This window comes from Nipponia nippon, unplaced genomic scaffold (genome assembly GCF_047370975.1).
Source record: "Nipponia nippon isolate SJK-2023a ecotype South Korea unplaced genomic scaffold, ASM4737097v1 scaffold_2, whole genome shotgun sequence".
In the NCBI taxonomy this organism is placed as follows: domain Eukaryota; kingdom Metazoa; phylum Chordata; class Aves; order Pelecaniformes; family Threskiornithidae; genus Nipponia; species Nipponia nippon.
The window spans coordinates 20,337,626-20,349,972 of NW_028262336.1; the positions used below are offsets into that span (position 1 = coordinate 20,337,626).

The window sequence follows — 12,347 nt, forward strand, 5'->3', positions numbered from 1 at the left end:
CACCTCTTTGCAGCATCTGATTTAAAAAAAAACCCAGAGAGAAACCAAACACCAGCCACAACACCCTTGTCCAGTGTGTGCTGGGACAAATATACTCTTACCACAAAAATGATGCTTGGCAGTTCTGCTCTATATTTGTATTGCATCTTCCTCTCAAGCACTTCAGAGTGTCACACAAATGTGAGAGAACGGTTACCGCAGGGATGGATGGGGGTATTACAGGAATAACGCAGATTCACATTGACAATTAAGCTAACGTAACAGGCAGGCAGAACGCTTTCTTAAAAGCATAATTTCCTCTGTTTTACAAATAGGGAAGCAGACCCGCCAAGAGATAATTATCCTTACTTGAATCTCACAGGGTAAAAAAATGCAAATTTTTTTTAGATCAGATCTGTTTTTGTAGGTGTTTTATGGACAGTTTTGTCACACAGTGCTATATCTTGTTCTGTTTCAATCTTAGGAGCTACATTAAAATGATTTATACTCATTAGTTAGAAAATCTTAACTCATTACTGCAGCTGACACAGAGAAAATATGCAGATACATGTGGTGGTCCATTAGATACTCCATTAAAATTTAAAAGTCCTAAAGCGACTGAGTACTTTTACATTGAAATCCTCTTTCCTTCCCAAATCCTTCCATATTTATATCTATCTTGCCTTAGTAAATGTAAAAAAAGTCTTGCATGCTAGGCTTTTTTTTTTTCCCAGCGCATGGATTATCCTTTTTCTCTGTGTGCTTATCACAATTTAATAATAATAAAAAATAAAAATGTAAAATGAATGTAAAAATATATAATAATGATGATATTCTAAGCACAATGAAGAAAATCAATATTTGGCTGAAAAAATGTATCTTGAAATTCTCATACTGTACGTATTTTATATCAACATACTATTTTTACTAAAGTTTCTAAACTATTTTTGTTGCAGAAAGCAATTGTATCTGACTGAGATGTGCAATTTTCTTTAATATATACGTTGTAAATACACAAAAAAATATTACAGTAACATAACACAGTGAAAACACTTGACATTAATAATTGCGATCAGTGCCTTACTGATTTGCCTGTTGTCCAAAGAAGGAAAGCAAGAGCTTATGTATATTATGGCTGCTCCTGAATCTGCATGTTTTAATGTATATTGAAAACAAGATTTCCAAAAAACTTTTAACAGGTTTCACCGAGAATGGTAGAATTTACAAGCTTAAGGAGAGATGTCTAGATGTCAAGAATTAATGTTGCCAATAGGTTCTCAATTCAACTAGTTCCAAACTTACATGCAACAGAAAAAAAAGCTTTGATAAGAGCTGATAAAATATTTTTCTACAGAAAAATCACGTTGTCCACATTTAAATATTACTTCTAAGAAGAAAAATTTGTATCAAACTCCAAAAGAGCCCAGTGATTTATTGATCGCTTTTAGATTGAAATTTTATTTTAAAGTAGAGGAAGCTAAACAACATTGCAAGTATTTGCACAGAGGTCAAAAGCTTATGCAAAGACTCCTCTCGATAATTTTCTAAAATAATCTAATGTTCTAGTGTCCCTTTATAACAATTGCCTGATATGTCATGCACATTCAAAACCCTGGCCCACAGAAGATTTGGTAAGAATGACTGCTGAACGGAGTTTATGGAGGTAACATGATCGAAGTGCTGCCCAGGACAGAAGCTGACAGGGTGCCCACCATAGATCACCTGATGCTTTGGAGCCGCACTGGCCAGAAGCTCTGTTCTCTGGGGTCAATTTGTCTGACCCGAAGGAGTTTGTCTCAAGTAAAACTGCTTAGCAGAGGGATTTTATGCCATGGTTATATTTTATTCAAGTCTAAGTCCAGGACATTTCATTTCTCTGTTTCATGGCTCATTTCTCCCAGGCCCCCTGTGCTGGCAGTCACACCAGTGATCCAGACCAAGGAAGGCGTGTGGCTGAAAACTAAACAGTCCTAAAAGAAAAGAAAGAAAAAATAAGCTTTCTACTTTGCTTAATACTAGAGAGAACTGGAGAGGTGGAGCCAAAAAGTAAAGCTTTACTGAGGAAGGAGGTTAGTTCAGTCCCCCCGAATTTAAACACTGGGAAATGCAGTTGTTTGTCTTTTTGTAATTTCTCCACAAATATAAAAGAGACAAAACATATGCCAAATTACCAACAAGGAGGGTCCCAAAACTCAATTTTAAACCTAAGTTGGTCAGAAACTAAAAGCCTTTACTAGAATTGGTCAGAAGGTTATCCCAAAATGAAAAGCATGTAGCTCGTTTTGGACCTACAAAATACTATGATCTATACTAAGGCTTCTCTCTGAGAATTTTTTTCTTTATATGAAAGAATCATAGCGAGGGTAAGACTCGTCCAAATCCTGAGCGCATTGTCACCTTCATATATAATCTTACATGTTATATCTGGTGAAACACTGGAACAGGTTGCCCAAAGAGGTGGTAGATGCCCCATCCCTGGAAATAGTCAAGGTCAGGTTGGACAGGGCTCTGACCAACCTGATCGCGTTGAAGATGTCCCTGCTCATTGCAGGGGGGGTTGGACTAGATGACCTTTAAAGGTCCCTTCCAAGCCAAACCATTCTATGATTCTATGTTCAGTTTTCCTGACAGTATAATTTTAAAGGTAAAATTTAACTGGGGGGGAGGAGGGGTTCTTTAAAATGGATTGATAGCCCTTCCTATTTCTTAACCGTAGAAATGCTACAATTACTAAAACTGCCTTTCAGTCACTCTTCAGCTTTCTTCAGGCTAAACAGCACATATTAATGAAGCAAGTCACAAATGTTGATATTGCAGAATACATGGAAACAAAACACAGAGATTTTCTTAAAAAGACAGAGAACCTAATAACAATCAATGCATTCTGTACACGTCTGCCTCTACTTACTTCCTCAGAAGTAATATTGCTGGATGATTTGTTATCTCATTCGTTTTCTTCTCTCCAATGAATGCAATTGACATTCCCAGTGCAAGCACTGAAGTTACAGATATGTAGAAAAATGAGGGGTCCGTTAAGCATGTTACACAGTTCTCAAAAAATTTGGAGACACAGGACGTGATATACTTAAAAATAAAGTTAGCATGAAGGACTTGTGATTTGTTCCAGCTCACCAAGCACAGGATTACACTTATTGATTCACTAGAATGATAGTTTCTATGAGCTCATTGATAGTAAAACATCTGCTGCCGCAACACCTGGAATTTGTTGTACTTGGCAAACAGAAAACTTATGCAGCACAGTCAATATCGTGGCAGCTTTCAAAAGAATTAATTGTACAATAAGACAAGAGCTCCATATGTTTAACAGAAGTTACTAGTTCTAACTATGTGATTAGCAGATAGTGAAAATATACTTCCACACAAAAGAAAAAAATGATAATTGTAATGAAACACTGTACTCTGAAAAACTGCTGCAAAATATGATTTTGCTTTGATAAATCATTTCTAAAGAGAGTAACCCGTTATTTCCTAGGAACAGTCTTCCCTGTTTCAGTCTTCCCGCTCTCCAAGTTTTCATAGCCACATTATGGTAAGTGAAAAATATTTGATAATGGTGGAATGGATGTAACTTTATATTGTTCTTATTTGTTTTTCTTTGTTATTTCTTTGAAATGGACGTGGTTTTCCTTAATAATTTAACTTCTAAGATTGAAATAAACCCTCTCTAATAAATCTAGTTGGGTTTTTGAAGTATTATTTTAATACTTATCTCAAAGTAGACAGCATGCTATTCATTCCTTTAAATAAGCTTATGTTGGCAATAAAAATCAAGGAAGAGAAACGTAAATGGTGGTGTAATGCCCGAGAGAATATCAAGTTCAGTTGTGAAACAATAAAATTTCTTTCCTTTGCAAGTCTGAGATTAAAGGCTTGTGGTTTTTGTACAATAGCCATGAGTAATGCATACAAGTGACATTTTTTATTGCATGAGATTCTCCTCATGCACATCTCTTATTTCTTCAAGATAATTCAGGCAATCAGCAAGGCAAAGACAACAGATCACATTGTTCTTAGTGTTAAACAGATAATCAATAGTCCAAGGCAATAAAATTAAATGTTTTGAGCTTTATTAAACTTTGGAGACTGCTATTGAGTAGCTGGAAAATAAAACAACATTAAAAGTCAATTAGCATAACCATTATAGCAAAATATTTGGTTTTCATTCCACTATAACACTGAATTATAAAACAAAATAAGTGAGCCTGTAAGCTCATTGTTACAGCCATGTAAGTATTATATATCCATTTAACACCAATAAGAATAAAAATTTGTAATGCAAATGCAGACTGAGGCAATCTACACGAAAATCCAATAGAATTTTGGTCATATCAATGAACTGAAGAAAACAAAGCCCAGCTCATTATGTTGCTTTGTTTCAGTTCTTCTTTCATGTTCCAGAAATTCCTAGGTGATTAGAGGTTAGTATGTGCTGTGCACTCATGACCCACACAAGTTATTAAGGTATGCGAGTAGTCCATTAACGTCTATTAATTGAAACTATTCAGTGTTCACAAGTAAACTATGTGATTAGGCATTTTAATGGATTTAACCAAAATGATTAACACTGCAGGCTTGAATCCCAAAGCGTGTAGATCTCTTAACTCACAGATACATCAACTATGTTTCTTTTTATAGTTCTTTATTGAAAAATTGTTAAAATTGCTGAAGTGAGCAAGTCCTACTATGTTTAAGATTGAAATTCAGTTTGAATTGAATCAGATGGTGTAAACTTCTACCAAAAAAAAAAAGCAGACAAAAAAGGTTCTACTGTATATACTTAAAGTGTACACAACTACATATTAAAGCTTTCATAAGTTCCAATCTTTGCAAGTTTATTTCTAGTGTCTGTAAACTCAATGTCTGAAGCTTGTGAATGACAAAGATTAATCTGTTTTAGGCAAGATAAAAATGTAAAGTTATTGTACCAAATATGCTTCTATATCTTCTTTGTGAATCTAGCTTTTCAAAATGTCTGCCTCTTCAAGAGATACTCTTATCCATATCCAGATACCGCGCAATGCTACGCAAATAATAATACCTATAATCCACATCAAAAACAGCTGTAGAGCTCTCCAGGGAGCTCTCATGAAATGGTGGGTATAGAGGATGATACGCTTTAACTTTGATTCAACTCACTTTACAGCAGCGCTGTTACAGCACGTTCAGCATGAAACCACTGCTTTCTCATTCTAGAGCAAATGCCATTGCTGGAAAGTGGTGCACAATATTAACCTCCTCACTCAAACTGAAGCCATTTTTTTTCCTAGATCCATTAAACATTTCCTTTTACAGAATAAAATGATGTTTCAGATTGCAGTTAGCATGAAGAAAATGCACCAAGGATTTGAGGACTGACTTAAAGACAACCAAATAGGTTTTAGTGCTGTTCCACCAAGCAATGGAAGTGCCAGCGTTGATAACAGTGGTCTCCAGTTATGCATCAAAATGGGACACCTGTTCTTATAAAATTCACTTAAAAACTGTGAACACTTGACTTTCCATAAGGGTTTTCCCTCTTCTGCCAAAATTTCTATTCAAATGGAGATTTCAAATAATTAATAATTACACACTTCTTTCCTGAAAGCCAGCTCTATTTGGAGAAAAAAAAAAATCAGTTGCCTCACTAAGAAATATGAAAATTTAAAAAGCAGCAGGCCGCTTCCCTCCTCCCACACTAACACCCTCATCGGAGCAGGTGAAGAAAACTCTGCTACCTTGGTGACTCCATCCTCACCAAACTGCTACTGACCTCTTGGGAGAGCAGAACCGCCTTTCATGCCACTCCAAGCCACGTTTCTCTTCTCTTAGTCCTCCTTGCTTCACCACCTGCTACAATTAGATGCTCTTCTTACACCGTCTGCTCTGGTTAATGGCTGCAGCTCTGCCAAGAGCTTGTGTTGCGAATCGAGAGCACATACATGAGTCTTCCAACTCCAGAGATATCTCTGACAGTCTTTTTGGTACTCTTTCACGGCCTGCATGGCACTGCCTCTGATTATTTACAACTAGCTATACCACTTAGATACAGCTAGTTGGCCCAGGCACGATTACACTTACATGGTTTTCTCCATACAAAGAACATTAAAAAACAAAATTAGAGCACATATATGAAAAGACATGAAACGGAAATTAAATACATCAGCCCTGTCATTCATATTTTTTTCTTTCCAGATGTCATGTTTGGCATATGACTGAAATAAATGTCTTTTGCTCCATGTTTCCACCCCAAAAATTTCTGGAGAAAAGATACACGAGAAATCTTTCTTCTTCTTTTAGACTTCTTTCTAAAATTGGAGGATCCTTTGAGAACACGCTCTACAATCCCCATACAGACAGACATGTACATCTCCATGTAGGCCAAATGAAGTCTGTGCTGTCTTTCCAGAAGTATTCATTATTATCCAATATACCAAATACAACACCCAATAATAGTATTTAATACTTCAGCAGCACTCATGCACCAAGCACAGTCCAAACATTCATTCATGTTTGTAATTATCAGTATCAAAAGAGGAAACAGCTGTGGAAAGGAGAACATAAATTCTTCTAATGCAATCAGCTTAAATAGATATTGAGCCTGTTTACTGATTTCAGGTTCTGGTAAGCTTAACTGAAAAAAATCATATTCTTGAGACTCCTTTAATAAAAAGCTGATATGGAGCTAACCTGCCAGTTGAAATTTTAAGATCATTTGGCTAATGTACAAAACATAGCCAAAACCACAATGCTGAGCTTTGAAGAAACATCATGAGTTTATGATACTCCCTGGAGGACTTTGTAACCACAGCACAGCAGATATATTTCAGTGGGAGGGGGGGAAAAAAAAAAGAAAGAAAAAAAAAGAAAAAAAAGAGAAAAAATGCATTTCAGTTGTTCAGTGTAAGATTGTTTGGATAAAATTTAAGGTCATGATTTAGGAATGGTTTGCTGATGCCCAAATGATGCCAATTTGCTTTAAAGGTGTTTCAGTGAGACATTTTGAGAGAGAAGAGTTTTTTCCCTTCCTGGCACAGCGCTTCAGACCATCTTCAGAAGAATTCCAACTCACAATTTTTTTTAAAAGTAAAACAATGTGATTCTTAGCTTTGAAATTTCCTCACCAGTTCAGTGTTAAGTGGATTTAATATTTTCTAGAAAACATCACTTTCTCCAAGGTTCTTCATGGGTACAAGTCAGGGTTGAAAATCCAGGAAGCATTATAGAATAAATTGTAAGGCCCCCACCAATTTCTTCACAGAAAAAGTTAAATATAAAAATCTAAGTGACTGGTGTAACAATCAGACAATATTATAGAAAAAAACCAGACAGATCAGAAGAAAAGGGAAAAATTCTTAGATTCACACATGGTATAATTTACAAGTAGTCACTTTATAAAAACTCTGTACAAACATTGAATTGCTCATACCTTAAAACATATTCATAGTCCAGTTGAAAAAAACCATATTCATAGTCCAGTTGAACATCTTAATTTCCTTCCAGTTTATATCCTTGCCTCCCACTGTTCACATAGGGCTTATATGCCTCAGAAATACCTTAGATAATGATACCCATTTACCAGTTTAATGGAACTCTTTTAACATAAACTAAATTGAACTAGTTTAGCTAAGTTAACTTCGCCTTCTAACCAGAATGAGCTTTTCCTTTCCTCCACGAAATAGCAAAGGGTTCACACCTCAAAGTTTCCAGATTCAACAGACTCTTGTGTACTAGAGTAACAGTAAAGAAAAAAAGGCTCCTAAACAGCCTGTATTATCCATGCACTTACCTGTACGTATTCTCAGCTACAGCACTCCTTCCAGAAGAGCTCGCCCACATTCCTCAGCCCATCCCTCCTATCTCCTCCCTCTCATGAGTCTCACTCAAGGTTTCCCACACACATTGGCAGTGACTTAATCAGCATCTGCTATCAGTGATTCATCTCAGGAGTTTGGTTAAGAAAAGGCAGACCTTTTATTATCTTCTAGCTCTGGCTTTTTTCTTCCTATATTTCACATGGTGCAGCTAAAAACAAATTCCAGGTTTTGAGAGAAAGGTAGCGTCCCTTAAAGCTAGCTCCGCACAACCAACCTCCCATCCACACCTGCCTCCCCTATTGGCTATGATGATTTCCTCCCACCTGTTAAAGCATAGGGGAGTACTTTGCTCTTTAAAAAAACTTTCTCCCCTCTGATGTGTACAGACCCTGGAGCTAATAAAAAAATTACTTTCAATCACAGAAACATAGAATACCAGGTTGGAAGGGAACTCAAGGATCATCTGGTTCAACCTTTAATATACATGCCATGATTCCAACCTTAACGATTCTATGAAACACAGCTGAGAAACCAAGATTAAAATGATGCAGAAGCATTACAGCTGTACTAGGGAGATACAAAGATAGTATTTCTGAATTTAAGCATTCAGTTTAATTTTTTGCTCTTCTAGAGTTCAACTGTTCAATAGGAAGTTAGAATTTCCCTAAAAAAGATCTACTTTTTTTTTAGTTAAATACTCAGTTCCCTCCCCAAAATATTGCCTTAACAAAACATTACTGACCAGCAGCTAAATCCATACATTGATGGAGAAAAAATTGGCTTCTATCTTCATCATAGTTTTAATAGAAAACTTCCTATTTTTTTTTCTACTTCCGAACAACAAAGATACAAAACAAGGTAGAACTTTATTTTATACTCAGCAGTAAACTTGCTGACATAATTACTTTGTATTATAGTTCCTTAGTGAGTCCACTCAATACTCCAGAAACTTTTTTAAGTGTCGTATTGAGTTCCTGACAAAATCTCTTCTGCCATACTCACTTAGAGGCCTTTCAAATAGGATCAAGTGTGGCTGGGATGAGTCATCCTTTGCAAATCTTTGATTAACAGAGTGCAAACAACACCGCCTGCTTACTCCCAGTTAACTTTGTCTCAAGACTCATGCACCCAACTGGATCTTAGCAAGCATAAACATAACAGAGGGAGAACAGCTAGAGTTGCCACCTTTTTCGTATCCTCTACTGCTCCGGCAAGAGCTCAGGTTGAGCTGAAGGACCACGTTCACTTGTCAGCAGTGGCAGCAGGAGATTCGTACGCTCCTGTAGAGGATTGAATGACTAGAAATTAGGCATCAGCTGCTCCGAGTCTAGCCATGATACCCATACCCACTCCCTGCCGTCAGGGGAAGAGGTCCACAAAATTTCACGTCCTTATGTACACCCGAAGCCCTATACCATTATAGTGAATATTGTATATGCTTTTTATACTGTTGTTTCGGTTTATATTAAACCCAGCATCATCTACATCCCCTAATAAATATTTGTACCATTCTAGTTTCTTATTTCAACTTGCCTTAGTATATTTTAAATTGTTCTCCAACAATTGTTCTCTGACAATTGTCAAGATTTGCTCTAATATTAGAAGCTGGACTTTTCCAAGTTCACGTTTCAAACAAAAATGCAAGTCGTCATGTTGGTGTAGCTGTTATGGTCTAGGGATGTAAGTGAGATAAACTGACTTAAAGAGCTCATACGGTCATCAGTGTCAGCTTCCCACTCCCTAGCTGCATCAGTGGGTCTAGTTAAAGGTATTGTATCTTCCTATGTTGACTTGCTTAAGACCAAACATGATATAATCTAGAACTGTTATCTTCCATAGATTTCATTTTTTTAGGCATGCTTTTCCACTTTTGGTAGAAGCTCCATCAAAAATATTTTCACAATGACCTTTTAGTTTTCTTTAGTGGAATGAAAAAGAATACAGAAAATTAATTGCTTCAATCTCTGAATCAATTTTTTTCAGTCTTCATTTTCCTTTTTATTTGCTAATAGGAAAAGTTTCTCTCTGGCACTTTGCTTTACTCTGATAAACACTTCTGAAATTCTTTTTCTCTCCTGCACTCTTTGGATAGCACTAACTCATTTAGCTTTTTCCTGACGTTATCTTTTCCCTGCAGCCCTCACTAAGTGGATATATGATGCTTTTCCATTTTTCACAATTTCCTCAAACTCACTTTAACCTTCAGTCTTTGTGCATGCACCACTACAGCACGTGGGTTAGTCTTTGGTTTTTATATATATATATATATATATATATATATATATATGTATTTATTATTTAACTCTGAAAAAAAAACCCTAAACCTACACTATATAGAATGACCATCTAATGCTCAGGTCTCCAATTCCACAATACAGTTAAAAAGATAACAGTAGAGAACTACAGTAGAAAACATAAAAATAATGAATCTCTCCTTCACATTCAAAAAAGCAGGAACAGAGATTCTCCTATAATTTAGAAATACTATTTTCCTGTGCTTCAAGTCTGCACGTCTTTGGCCCTGCTGCAATTTGTTAATTCAGGAGCAAAAAGAAGAACACAGATCCTGAAATTGTGGACTTTGGTCCAGGGCCATCTCAAAGCGTAAACACACAAGCCCACTGACAGATACATCAGCCCTGGTTACAGGTCTTCCATATAAACATCTTCTGTAACCAAAGCAGTGGCATCTGAAGGGGCTTTGAGCTCCTGCGTACATTTATGGAGCTCAAGGTTCCCCTCCAGTTAACTGCATTTCCTCAGGCTCCTCACAACTGAGTTTCAGCCAAAATGCTTTCCTCTCTCTCTCAGTTGCATCCCAGACATTCTTAAACATGACCGTGACTGTACTGTATGGATGGGCAAAGCAATGTTATCAACCTGCTGAAAGTACCTCATCTCTTTACTAACTGCAAGCCCAATAGCAGCATCTGAAAAATAAAAGGTAACAGCTGAGAGCCAGCAGAGTTGTGATCTGCAACTATTCCTACCTGTTGACAACAGCCGTCAGTCAGACTGAAAGTGTCTTGGGCTTTGGAATAAAATGATTGCACGGAGGGCTAAATACATGACTGCATAAGGGAATGGTGTGCAGAATGACTCTTCCTCTTCAATTACACCCCTTCATGCACTGCAACAAAGATAACTGCCAGCTTGAGTTGCATGAAATCATTAGTTATTCCTACCTTTGTCTTATATATCGATTATAAGAATGCTTGTTATTCTTTATTATTGTCCACTCATATAGAGCAGTGTTTCTGTTCAATGTGGTATTATTTTTGTATATATGTAGTTTTGTACCGTTTCTCTTCAGATCCTTTTTGAAGTCTCTTTTCAGTCTTTCTTAATTTTCCTTTCTCCATATCCATTATTTCCTTCCTACATTTGCTGACAACTCCTTACTAGAGGTGCTGGATATTGGGCAGTACAGGGCACTTGAGAAAGGTCCAGCCTGTTATTCTAGCAGAACTTTAAAATCCAGTGTCACACTCAGGTGTTGTTCTTCAGAGACCATTCTACTGTTTTCCTTGCAAAACGTCCCTACATTGAATTTCTGCCTTCATAAGTATGTTCTTGCTGATAGTCAGAATGCACCTCTTGCTTTTATAAATGAGAAAGATGGAAAGGGAGGAGTCCACATTTTTTAAATCATTGGATCCAGAAGCGATGAAATGGCAGTAGTCTCTCAGACTTTTCTTCAAATAGCCTACCAAACACAGATAAGCGAGGATAAAAATTAACTGCAAGTACATAAGTGAAGGGATTTAATATGGATCCTACCTGCATCTGAGGGAATAACAGGACACAAGAGATCTGGTGAAGCTTCATACTACTTTTGCAAGAGCCCAAATTCTGCTGTTCATTAGTATACTACAGCATTACCTACACATTTACAACATACACATTGCTCACTTCAAATACTTTCAAACTTGCATGTTTTCCAACCACGCTTGCCCTGGGAAAGGCAAAATAAGTTTGTCAAACACGTGTAATCTTTTTGCATAAGACAAAGCATTAAAATGTTAAAAAGAAATCCTAGACATACCTCTCTACAACTGGATGTGTGCACTACTTGTCCTTTATTTGCATTTTGATACCTGCGAAGCTCACTGAAGCTCACCACGAGCCTGCTTCTTCTCAAATCTTATTCATCCTTTAACAGAATCCATGTTGCTATTAGGCAACATAACACATGTAATTTTTTTCCACACTGAATAATCATTACAAAGCATTTGTTCCCTACATATTCAAACTATACGGTGTGAATATTTCCATAGATGAAATAAGTATTATATTTGACCAGCACTTTGGATCAAGGGGACAAGTTTGCTCAGTGCCACTGACTTTGGATCAGGTTATCACGGGCTGCTCATACTATAGATAAGCAAGTTATTTGCCTTTATACACTAGATTTATTTTATACAAACATATATGTTACCACTTACCTTCCTATATAGGAATGCACGCTTTGCTGATTATTAGATATAAAACTGTAATGCTGATACACGACAGTTACAGTTTGCTTTACTACCACCCTAAAGTGCCCCATGTCCA

General features: G+C 36.7%; 1 long non-coding RNA gene across 1 annotated transcript; it reads right to left on the bottom strand.

Annotated features, from left to right (window-relative positions):
* Positions 1-953: 953 nt before the first annotated feature.
* LOC148055683 (uncharacterized) lies at positions 954-8,192 on the bottom strand. Its single transcript, XR_015704960.1, has 2 exons — positions 7,766-8,192; positions 954-1,949 (listed from the first exon to the last, which is right to left on the bottom strand). It is a non-coding gene; the product is annotated as an uncharacterized LOC148055683 (long non-coding RNA).
* Between the last annotated feature and the right edge of the window lie 4,155 nt (positions 8,193-12,347).